Raw genomic sequence first — 10,111 nt, forward strand, 5'->3', positions numbered from 1 at the left:
AATGAAAATAGATGGTATCCCACAAAAATGGGTAGTGACAACAGTTGGACCAAACAGATCCTGCATAGCGAGTGTATCGTTAAAAATTTAAAACTTAAGATTTTTGGACAAAAATGCCCCTGCATAATCTTTGTAAAGAAAGAAAATTGATTTTAAGAATTTTGTACCAAATTCTCCCTACATACTACCTTTATAGGTGTAAAAGAAGTTATGTTAACAGTTTTGGACTAAAACGCCCCTACATAACGTTTGTATACATAACAAAATTTCAACATAACAGTTTCCGATGAACAAACACTTGCATACACTTATATTTGTCTCATTTAGGTGTCAGAATAAAGAGTAAACATGCAGCCAAATAAACATGAAAATCAAACAACTTATAACATATTTTAATAAAATATAACCTCAATTATATTTGTCTCATTTAGGTGTCAAAATAAACAGTAAACACACAACAAAGTAATCATCAAAATCAAACGGCTTATAAGATATTTGAATAAAAAATATTTTGAATTAAAAAAACATTTCAACTCATAGAGAAACAAAAGAACATACATGCATCAACATCACCAAAGGTATTGTCTCGTTTCAAGAAGTCGATAAAAGCATGAACCTTCAGTTTAAAAACTCTTGCAATGATATCTACCTTGCTATTCGGATCCTTCTCGTGATATCTATCCATGTACCGGCGTATCTCAGGCCATTTTACATTGCATGTGAAAGTTATGAAATATTGTGGGTTACCATAAACTCTACATATAGCAAGTGCTTCCTGATAGTGGCTATACATGTACCGGGGGCCTCCTGTAAAAGATGTTGGCAAAAAACTCGTTTGCCTACAAACCGACCATCCCTGTCCCCGTTTGAAAGAGCATCATACAGCCCACTAACATACTCAGAACGAAGACTGTCTTGATGTTTAGCAATGTAGTCCAACCGTGCAGCCTCAATACAGGTATATGCATCCACGAGATATTGTTGAAAGAGGCGAGAGGCACTTAAAATTGGAGACCATATTCCTTGCGGAGCATGGATCTAATATGCATAATACATGTTAACCGTAAGACTCCGAGCATGGACACCAATCTCATTTTTCAATTTCAACCGTGGAGACCAACCATCTTCATCATACGGGAACAAAACCGGATATTGCAGGGGAATGTAACAGGGATGAAGCTTGCTAATACGCTGTGGCATACCAGAATTAGAATGGACCACAATATCATAGGCAGTACAGTTACTGTCATCACCACTAACAATGCAGCCTAACGATCCTGGTGAAGGGAGATCATACCTACGATCTGGAACATTGCTAAACAAACGAACCGAATAAGAGGCTATATTTTGTTGGTCTGCAACATCCTTTGTAGTCTTGAATGTTCGTACATATTCATCGTTCTGAGAAAAAAACTAACTAGAAAGAAGACTATGCTCTCATCCAGATCTGGTTTTCTTGGACCATCAAAAACCCTCAACCTATTATCGACTTCGTTTTCTGTGTCAAATAAGTAAACTTGAAGAAATCGTGATCCTTTCTGAGGGTCGGGACAGAGGGAACCAATTTTGTGACTAATTTGTCCAGAAATCTTAAACACAAAAGGCCCTCGACCATCATTGACTTCATCATCAACATCTGCTCCAAAAGAGTTCATAGAGAACATATTGTTATAAGCTTTAATGTCCTGTAAAAAATGGTCGTTAGCAAACAGGCCGATAAATTCTACTGACATTCTAGAAGGATACGGAAGAACAACAGAACCACTTTTACAACATCGATGGTATCTCGGATGCTATGGAGTAGACATCTTCAAATATCTTTCTCCAAGCTAGAAAAAAGCACCACAATAACTGCAGAGTGCATCACAGTCGCCACAGTCTACATATTCAGGGAGAGCACGTAAACCATCTGTCCGTCGATAGAACCGCTGCCGAGCATTTCTACCCTGAGTAACATAAGGCAAACCGGAAGAGGAAGAAACATCACCGCAACGACGAACCTAGCCAAGACCCATACCTACAGCAACAAACAGAAAAGAAACCCGAAACACAATACCAAAAATAAGAACAACAAACGAAGGAAATGTAAACAACCAGGAGGAACCCTTACCTGATCTGAGAAGTAGAGATGCAAAGCGAAAATCGGGAAGAAAGAGCATAGATAGGCAGGCCGAATGGATATACATGAAAAAAGTACATACCATGCATGATGAATAACACGTGTATAGAATTATAAGAAAGCGAACAAAAAATACCCAACAGGTTTTCCTTCCAACATTTAAATCCCGTCAGTACAATGGAAGGGCCATTTTTGGCAAAAACTCATCATTTTACTGTTCAAAGTTGGAGGCCAAGTTATATATATATATATATATATATATATATATATATATATATATATATATATATATATATATATATATATATATATATATATATATATATATATATATATCTTAAAGTATTTTTTCTATGCATTACTATGGATTTTCTAGGTTTTAGGGTTTCCAAACCTTTATGCAATTTTCTATTGATTAGAATATATATATATATATATATATATATATATATATATATATATATATATATATATATATATATATATATATATATATATATATATATGGGGCAAATCAATAGAAAATACATAAAGGTTTGGAAAAAAAGAGAACCTAGAAAATCAATAGTAATATATAGAGAAAAAATATTTTAAGATATCTAATCTTTTTTTATTTTATTTTATATAACTAAAAATCATTGGTTTTGAAACGAATTCGTTGAAAAAACAACTGAAAAAAAAAGAAACTTATTAAAAAAATATTTTTAGGCGATTTAATAAAATAAAAGAAGTAGCAATTTTTATGTTAGTAAAGTCAAAAAAAATTTAGATATCTCAAAGTATTTTTTTTATATATTTTTAAAGGTTTTTTTAGGTTTATTCATTTTCTATATATATATATATATATATATATATATATATATATATATATATATATATATATATATATATATATATATATATATATATATAATACAACTTTAAGAAAAAAAAAAACATTTTATAACCTGCATGTCATACAAGAAACATGTGAAATAGATTATAAAAAGAACCCGATAAATTTGACTATTTTTCTTTTTAAACCAGTTTTTCTTTACAAAAAAATACAAATTTCTATAATATTTTATTTTATCTGTTATCGAAAGTTTATATGCATAACGAATAATGGAGCAAAATGATTTTTTTTTTTTGAAAAATTTGTAGAATTTAATTTAAAAAAAATTGTTGAATGGAATTTAATATTTTTCTAAATAAAACCACTTTGTTAAAAACCTAGAAGTGTAACTTTGACGATTTTTAATTTGATTGATCATTTAAGATACAATTTTCAGTTAAATGATTTTACACAATCTATTTAGTTTAGTGAAAACAAGATAGAACTCAAATTGATTTATTTTTAGTCAAATCGTTAAAAATCATTTATATTTCCATTAAAGTATGTCAAATTTTATATTAATCTGAAAAAAAAAAAAACAAACAAACAAAAAAACCAAGAGCAAACATTAAATAAAAATAGACAAAAGACAAAATTTGAAATTAGTGAGTTTGGTTTGACCGACAAATACCATCAAGTGGCATTCCCGTAATAAACTCAAAAAGCAAGGTGACTTTAGCAGAAATATATGATTAAATTAAGGTGGGTTGACAGTCACGTCAGTCGGCTCACTGCCCTAAACTATTTAAATATTATAAAATCTCGTCACTCGTTATTTTCTCGGGATAATTTACAGTACGGTGACGAGATGAAAGAGATGATATCGTGCTCGTGGTGACCATGACTGGTTAACATAAACGCGAGATAAAACGGGTGGGCCCATTTTATGAAAGTGACGCATTTGTTTTGTTTTCACGTTTCTCTGACTACTGACATTAGCTACGCGCCACGCGCTTTTTGACGCACTCGCCAGCCTAGCTGACTCGCTTCTATTCGCTTACATTTAGACTTTAGATAAGAACGGTCCTTGTCGACCCGTAAACATCCTCACCTGGGCCGGCCTGGGCCAACCCAGAAGTTAGTAGGTATAAGTTATATTTCAACCATTAAAAATTAATCGGATTTTTTTACAAGAAAAAAAAAAAAATTTGTAAGTCCGCATAAAAAAATGTTTAATATTTCAACCATTGTATTGGTCAATACAATACAATTTTGTAATGATTTAATGTAATAAAATTAGATGCCGTTTCTTTCTAAGTTAATACGTTGTACAATATAAAAAACTTGATTAATGAGTTAAGTTATAATGTTATATACAATTATTTCTTTTATAATTAATATTAACAAAATATGTATTGGTTAAGTTAAAAAGTGATATCTTTTGTATTAAATGGTTTTTTCATATTTATCTTGCTAGAATTCCCCTCCATTTTCTCCATGTCTTTCACAAACTCTGTTTCGGTATTTTTTTTTGAGATAGTCACTCTAGAAAATTAAAAAATTAAATAAATAAACCGAACTTACATATGACATCCTAGCATCATATGATTTTTAAATATTATAACAAAACTTATTTAGGTTAAAAAAAACAAATTTTATTTCTAATAAAAATAAAATATCAAATTTTGTAAGTTTTTCTTTACAAATAAAGACCAATAGTAATGTATTATTTTTCATGTTTTATAACTTATTTGTATATTCTTTAAAAGTAATATAGTTAAGTTTTGTTTTTATTTAAATTAAAAGTATTTATCTTTTTTAATCATATTAGAAATAATAGTTATATAATATTTTCATTTCAATTTAAGTTACTAATCATTATATATGTTTTTTAAAATTTTAATTTTGTTTAAATACTAATGTGATAATGTACAATTTTTAATATAATGATTAATAAATAAATAAGGATTTTTTTCCCCGCACGTTGCAGCGAAATAATTCATCCAAATTCATCCGTTATACTCACCACTAACCACTATAATGGCGGTGCCACATCATCACCCCTAACCACCACTAAACCTATGAGACACTTATCACTAAACACGCTACTCCATTTTATTTCTTTTTAATTAAATTTAATTCAAAAATACATAAAAAAAACATATAATTTTTTAAATACTACTTTTTAATTAAATTAAAATACCACACTACATTAAAAAAAATTACATTTATTTAAAATAAAAAAAATAAAAATAACAATAAAAACCTAAAAATACCAAACATAACTATAATAAACTACCCTTATTTCTATGTCCGGCTCGAACGGACTTTTTCATTGCTAGAAAAAATTCTAAATCTTCGTTTTCGAGGTCGTCTGCTTTCATTTTCAAGATTTCCGTATCAGTTTTTGTTTGAAGCGTCGCATGTGTCTCATGAAATGACGTTTGTGCTTCAATCATTTTTTCCACCCGATTCATAATCTCGGACTTGTTCTCTTGAACTTGCACATATCGGTCAAATTTGTCTCCAAAATGGTCCATAACACAAGATACCGTAGAAGTCGAACACACTTTTTTTTGCTTTACTTCTTCCAATGGACCGACGAAGAGGTTGCTCGTTTTCAAGATCGAGCGGATCATCGTTGATATCGATGTGTGTTCATCCGTCCGATTGTTGGGAAGTTGCATCTGGGTTTCTTGAACGCTTTGAACTGGAAGAGATTTGTGAAGTTCCTTCCGTTTGTTATATCCATTTTGGAACGTCTTTCAATTTTAGCTACACTTTCACATACGAAAAAGTTTTACGGGTCGATGTTATTTTTTCAAATTGGTCTAAGGCCGCCTTGAAGACATCAAATCGTTTGACCCATTTTTGTATATGTTTTGGAGGTTTTTCTAAATTCCTCCAAATTTCGTCCATTTCAATTGAATATCGCTTCACTTGGAGCTAACTTGATTAGGATTTTGAGATTCATTTTTCATTAACGCATAAAACACGCTTTGAACTTTCTCTCAAAAACAATTGAAGGTTTGATTATCTCCTTTAATTGGGTCTTGGAAAGCCGAAACACATGCCTCCACTAGCTTTTCCTCTTCATCTTTTGTACATGCCACCCTTTCTTGGGTAGTAGTGGGTCGCGTCGATTTTTTTTCCTTTCTTCTTTTTTGGTTGAGGTGGTGGTGAAGGTTGCGTTTCTGAAATGAAATTTGGCGAATGAGGTGGTTGTGATTGTTGTGGTTGTGAAGGTGGTGGTTGTGACGATTGTGAATTGAATTATTGTTGGTATTGTTGAAATGCCGGAAAAAATTGATATTGTTGTTGGAAAAATGATGTTTGTTGGATATGAGAACCAGTTTGAAGCAAATTGACAAAACCACCTTGAAGTGATTTTATGGTCAACAATTGGCGAGAGGTGATATCTAATGCAAAAATGTTATCGGGTTTCGATTTCTAAAGTTTGGGGGGTTATTTTGGTTGGGATCCATTTTTATGGTTGTGAAAAGGTTGTGTGTATTTTGTGTATAGAGAAAGAAAAGAATGGTTTAAGAAATGAGTATTAAAAATTTGGAATTTATAGATATAAAATGTTTGTTTATAAAAAATTAAATTATTTTTTTTTAAAATAGTCATTCAACGGCTACATCCATTCCAAATCGAAAAAGAGGGTCTGATTGACCGTTTGCGTTCGTTGTCCGGAACACGAGCCACAATGACCAAGCCCGACCATGAATGTCCCGGGGTAGTGAGCACGACTCGTTTTCATGGCCAGGTATACCACGATGGCCCTTGTCGTTGGTATACCATTCGGTCTAAATGTAGCTATCTACCACTTTGAGAATTCACCCAAACGTCACTCTACTTTCATTTTTTTCCTATCAAAGCATTCTACTTTATAAAATCTATCCAAATATAGCATTTTGAATATTTAAATCATTTCTTAAAAATTTGGAAAATAATCAACAAATTTATTTATATTAACTTTTAACAGAAATAACTGTATATCATAAAAGGTCATTTAGGACATTAGCAGCAAGAAAATTATACAAAATTACTTGCAAAGGCAGGAAGGAGGGCAACAATAGGAAATGATCCAAATGTAGGTAAAAACTAAATGGAATTATTAAATGATTAACATTAATCAACTCATTGATTTATTTTCTATACCATTATACTTCTATTCCTTCGTGTTAAGAGTTTTATATTTTGAAATTTTACCTAATTATAGTAATATAATCCAAATACAAATCACTTTTCACCGATATAATTGGGTAAATTTTCTAAAATAGAATATAATAAGAAGAAAAACTGAAAAGTGCGATGCCAAAAGCAATGATTCATTTTCAAACCAATAAAAAGGAATCGCTCTAGAATGTAATTATCTATGCAAATAATTACCATAACAATTGTTTGTATCTTTAAACCTTTTTTTTTTTTTTTTTTGAGATTTTAAACATGAAGATGTGGAGTTATACTTGAATCAGTTTCAAAAATTGCAACAGGCAGTCCATTCACTTATAAGTTCTCATGTTGTCATCAATACAAAAGTACGAAAACCATTTAGTATATAAAACTATAGCAACATCTTCTACACCCAAGTGGAATTTACCTTTAATGTGAAGAAAGTTATTTAGAATCTACACCGATTTTAACATTTGTGTTTGATAATATGGTTTCAAGAGTTATCTTAAAAAAGGGTAAATCAAAATGTTAAAATCTTTAATCTATAAAGATTAAGAAGTAGTAGCTCCACAAACTACTCCCCGAATTAATGGAGAGGCTAAGTAAACAGGATTTGTAAGTTGAACACTGAAGTTTCAAATATCCTCTAAAAAAACAAAATCAGAAGCAATGTTACCACCCGGCTTTGTAAATTTTAACTTTAAGCAGAAAAAAGAAAAAAAAAAAAAACCTTTGTACTTGATAAAAGGACTTGATTTTAAATAGTAACATGCTTCACTTCAACTTCTTGTAGCTCTTATTAGTTCTTGATTTCAGCCACTTTAATGAATAATGATCCTTATGGTCCAAATTTCACTACTATAAGAAATTAAGAATTAGAAAATGCCCCTGTCACCTCCTACACCACCAAAATGGTATATCAATAACAAAAATAGTCATGTTCAAATCGGAACCCATATAATATATAGGGGGAAATAATAAAATAACATTAATCAAATGGTTCAATTTTTTCAATATTATTCTCCATTCTGTTGTTTAGATCAAGATATTAGTTTTTAACATGTTGGGTTTTTCCATATTAACATTGTCATCATATCCATTACTGTGGATCTGGTCAAGCTTTACCCCCTCATAAACGTATTTGCCACTTCATCGAATTTTTGCAAGAAAAAGAAAGAAATAACGATTTAATCTCCAAGTTTTATTAAAAAACCTAAACAGTTGGACCAAACCTCCTGTCTGTCTGACATCAAGATAAATCATCAGTAAATCAAGAAACAAATATATGGTTTAGTGCTTGTTTCCCTACAAAACCAGGTATATTATTAAACATGTGAAAGTCATAAAAAAAGTCAAGGGAGAAACCTGATCAAAGTTGAAAGTTCAAAACTGGATATCCAAATCTGAACTGCAAAGGTTTATAATGGAGAAGAGCATATAAACCTGGTCACAATGAGCTGATATCAAGAAACATCTTTGTGAAATGTCTAAAAAAATTAACATACACGCTTTTAACCATTTGGATTTCACATATATCTGGGTTTTTCCTTTCCAAGCACCAATCAACTGAAACATGAGCTAATATAAGTTATTTTTACCTCAAATAACGAGAGGCATACCGTCATGGTGGTGGCTGTCCGGTGGTGGTGAGTTGTTTGAGGTGGCGGAGAAGTCGATGGAGGTGGTAAGGAAGGGTAGTGTCAAGTGGCAGCAGTTCTGGGGACTGGGGTTAGGGTTTTGTAGGTGCGATGGAGGGAGCGGAGGTTGTTTGAATAGTATGAGTTGGCGTCGACCGGCGATGGTGGCAACGAGGATGGTGGTGACGGTGGGTTGAAGGCTGGTGGTGGATGGTTACCGGATTTGGAGAGAGATAAAGAGAGGTGTTTAATTTGATTGAAACAAACAAACGTTGTGAGTTACTTTTCAAATATCAACCCAATCCATAGAGTATTATTTCAAACCCATATGGCCATGCCAGGTGATCGCCGTTCTGTTTGAAATCATGAAACCGGTCATCGGTTTTGGTTTTTCGATTTATATTTTTTTTACAGTTTGGTTTGTGGTTTTGAAAATTTTAAACCGTATAAAAATCGGATCGAACCTTAGAGTTTATATATATATATATATATATATATATATATATATATATATATATATATATATATATATATATAAATATAAAATTGTATTTCGTTGTATTAAATAATAGTTTTTTATATAGAGAATTATAGATATTAGATAATAAAATTATAACCCACAATATTTAACTACTAGAATTCAGCTCAATCTTAATTTGTAACTTGGTAAATGACTAAATGGAGCCCAAATGCCCAATTGAGAAAGTAACGTCCAAGTCCAGACGAGTGAATCAGTGAACAACGAATTGACGAAACCTAATCGCAAGATGCAAACACGAATTGAAACCGTTGTTTCTACTTTCTATTTTCGTTCTTCAGTCTTCACTGTCGTAAGTCTTAGACGCACTCACTCACCCTTAGACAATCCGAATACACCTCACCGTTCGCTGCCTTCGCCTACAACAGCTCCTCCTTCGTCTGTAATAACACCGCCTCCACCTGCAACAGCTCCTCTTCCAGCTTACAGCTTCGTTGCTCATTCTTTGTTAAGGTATGTTATGTTCTGACACCATCAATAATTCATTTGGATATCAAAGTTGTAGGTTCTATGTGTTTAGATTCTAATTCATACTCAATATTATGGTTCTGTGCATTTTTATTAATTGAAATAGTTAACAACTTAACATCAAAGATTCACAGTTTTAGGGAGTTATTAATTCGTTTTTGTTGGTTAGAATGGTTAACATAATTTTTTGTTGCACTTTTTTTTTGAGATATTTTTCAATGATTCATCAATTCTGTTTTATTGTATTTGAATCAAGTCACTGAACTGTTAATCTTTGGTTCTGTTTGATCTGATTTCCTGTTTGCTGCATTTTCACTTGTTTTGTTGACAGTTTTTTTGACAATTTTTATACTATT

The 10,111-nt window shown here is 31.4% G+C and overlaps 1 long non-coding RNA gene across 1 annotated transcript; it reads right to left on the reverse strand.

The window, feature by feature from the left end:
- Positions 1 to 6,503: 6,503 nt before the first annotated feature.
- On the reverse strand, positions 6,504 to 9,180 carry LOC111910545 (uncharacterized). Its single transcript, XR_002856564.3, has 3 exons — positions 8,711 to 9,180; positions 7,843 to 8,555; positions 6,504 to 7,758 (listed from the first exon to the last, which is right to left on the reverse strand). It is a non-coding gene; the product is annotated as an uncharacterized LOC111910545 (long non-coding RNA).
- Positions 9,181 to 10,111: the final 931 nt, after the last annotated feature.

The sequence above is a fragment of the Lactuca sativa genome, chromosome 5 (genome assembly GCF_002870075.4).
Source record: "Lactuca sativa cultivar Salinas chromosome 5, Lsat_Salinas_v11, whole genome shotgun sequence".
NCBI lineage: Eukaryota > Viridiplantae > Streptophyta > Magnoliopsida > Asterales > Asteraceae > Lactuca > Lactuca sativa.